Source organism: Sander lucioperca, chromosome 17 (assembly GCF_008315115.2).
Source record: "Sander lucioperca isolate FBNREF2018 chromosome 17, SLUC_FBN_1.2, whole genome shotgun sequence".
NCBI lineage: Eukaryota > Metazoa > Chordata > Actinopteri > Perciformes > Percidae > Sander > Sander lucioperca.
The window spans coordinates 20,349,053-20,351,552 of NC_050189.1; the positions used below are offsets into that span (position 1 = coordinate 20,349,053).

Sequence of the window (2,500 nt, forward strand, 5' to 3'; positions counted from 1 at the left end):
ACACACAGAGGAAGACATACACACACACACACACACACACACACACACACAGAGGAAGTCACACACACACACACACACACACACACACAGAGGAAGACATACACACACACACACACACACACACACAGAGGAAGACATACACACACACACACACACACAGAGGAAGACACACACACACACATACACACACACACACAGACAGAGGCAGAAACACACACACACACACACACATACACACTCGCATACACACACACAGTGGCAGACACACAAAAGAGATGGTCATAGATTTTAGCAAAAATAGAATAATAGTCCCCCCTTCTAAGATCAATGGTGAATTAGTAGAGAGGGTCTCAACCTACAAATACTTGGAAATTGAAATTGACTTGAACTAATTTTTAATGAATGTGCACTGTACAAAACTAAGAAAATGCACCAGTGGATGTTCTTCCTTAGGAAACTAAATAATTTTAGATTAGACCGACACATTCTTGTAATGTTTTATAAAAGTCTCCTCCAGAGTGTTCTGTCTGTTGGCCTTATCTGCGTGTTTGGCAACATGCATGTTAACGAGCTTATCTTAAAAAAGACTGACCAAATCCTCAATGACCCCACTCACCCTCTCCATCATAAATTTATTAAAAGTAGTGCTGTCAAACGATTAAAATATTTAATCGCATTAATGTCGTAGTTAACTCGCAATGAATCACAATTAATCGCACATTTTTATCTATTCTTAATTCTTGATTTCTTTTTTTCTCATTTTAATGCTCTTATCAACATGGAAAAGTGGATTGGCTTGCTTTGTGCAAATGTTTTTTTAAGTTTGTTCTTAGTTGTGGTATCCATGTGCTTCTGTCTGAAGCATAGATTGTTAATATTAATAGTGGGCTTGGCCATCAGCTGTGTGCTTGCCCATCAGCTGTGTGGTAGGCCACCAGCTGTGTGCTTGGCCTTCAGCTGTGTGCTTGGCCATCATCTGTGTGCTTGGCCATCATCTGTGTGCTTGGCCATCAGCTGTGTGCTTGGCCATCAGCTGTGTGCTTGCCCATCAGCTGTGTGGTAGGCCACCAGCTGTGTGCTTGGCCATCATCTGTGTGCTTGGCCTTCAGCTGTGTGCTTGGCCATCAGCTGTGTGCTTGGCCTTCAGCTGTGTGCTTGGCCTTCAGCTGTGTGCTTGGCCATCATCTGTGTGCTTGGCCTTCAGCTGTGTGCTTGGCCTTCAGCTGTGTGCTTGGCCATCAGCTGTGTGCTTGGCCATCAGCTGTGTGCTTGGCCATCATCTGTGTGCTTGGCCATCAGCTGTATGCTTGGCCATCAGCTGTGTGCTTGGCCATCATCTGTGTGCTTGGCCATCAGCTGTATGCTTGGCCATCAGCTGTGTGCTTGGCCATCAGCTGTGTGCTTGGCCATCAGCTGTGTGCTTGGCCATCAGCTGTGTGCTTGGCCATCAGCCGTGTGCTTGGCCATCAAGTGGTATTTCACACTGGACGTGCTGCGATGATAGCTCAGTTCATGACAAAACGACAAAACACACAGATCACTTTGGTCTTGTCAATGGAACCATTTGGCAATTTTTTAAAAGAAAACTTTCCATTCAGTGGCATCCATTTCGGCAACTCACGCTCGCCATCCACTCAAAACGTAACGTTAGCCTACTACTCTTTGGCCGGCTTGGAAGCCCAAACAAGTGTGTGCGGCATGCCTGTTGTTTAGTTTCCGGTCTAGCTAGATCCGGTGTGGTGTTGTAGTTTTTCTAACGTTACTAGTTGTTGCAACAGCATGTGAAAAAAACTACAAAGTTTGCCAGGCCAAAAAAGAACGTTAATCTCGCGATAAAAAAATGTACGCCGTTAAAATGGGTTTAACTGACAGCACTAATGAGAAGTAATAGGTCAACTGGTAGAATTTTACAACAGAGAATTAGAATAGAAAGGTACAATAAATCATTTGTTCCTACAGCGATCAGATTGTTTACCAGTCCCTCCAGAAAAACGTGATTATGCGATCGCATAATTCAATGCATAATCAGCCAAAGTCTGCATATTTATGCGGGGGCCGCATTTTTTCAAATACGCCGCACTTTCGCCACATAAATTGACGATTTCTGCACAAAATATGCGGGGCTTGCATGATTTCATAATTACATAATAATAATCACATTTTCGTTGCAAAAAAGTCACACATATATCTTAGCAAAAAGTTGAAAAATGTTGCGTTTACTTCACACAAGAGCAGCCATTTTCCCCTGTTGCCATGGGAACGTTATGAAGTGACGTAATTACACAACGTGAACATCATCGAAAAGCTGCAAACCCCGCGATGAAGCCACGATGAAACCGCAGTTTTTGCAAGTTCCCGCAATTTTTGCAAGTTCCCGCAATTTCATCGCATAAAATTGCATAAATATCCCGCATATTCCATCGCATTTTTTTAAGAAAACTTGCCGCATAATCAAGGATTTTTGCCCTCAACAATCACAAAAAAAACTCTGCATTTTGAT

At 43.1% G+C, this 2,500-nt stretch overlaps 3 protein-coding genes and 1 pseudogene across 7 annotated transcripts in view; 1 reads left to right on the forward strand and 3 right to left on the reverse strand.

Annotated features, from left to right (window-relative positions):
* Nucleotides 1–2,500, reverse strand: part of LOC116034141 (hemicentin-1-like) — a 1,482,957-nt gene that overhangs the window by 648,583 nt on the left and 831,874 nt on the right. The window lies entirely within an intron of this gene.
* LOC116034899 (gastrula zinc finger protein XlCGF49.1-like) overlaps nt 1–2,500 on the reverse strand; it is a 390,500-nt gene that overhangs the window by 314,465 nt on the left and 73,535 nt on the right. The gene's annotated exons all lie outside the window — the stretch shown is intronic.
* The window catches only part of LOC116034906, a 399,592-nt pseudogene that overhangs the window by 299,912 nt on the left and 97,180 nt on the right, over nt 1–2,500 (forward strand).
* Nucleotides 1–2,500, reverse strand: part of LOC116059894 (sodium/hydrogen exchanger 9B2-like) — a 20,677-nt gene that overhangs the window by 12,518 nt on the left and 5,659 nt on the right. The window lies entirely within an intron of this gene.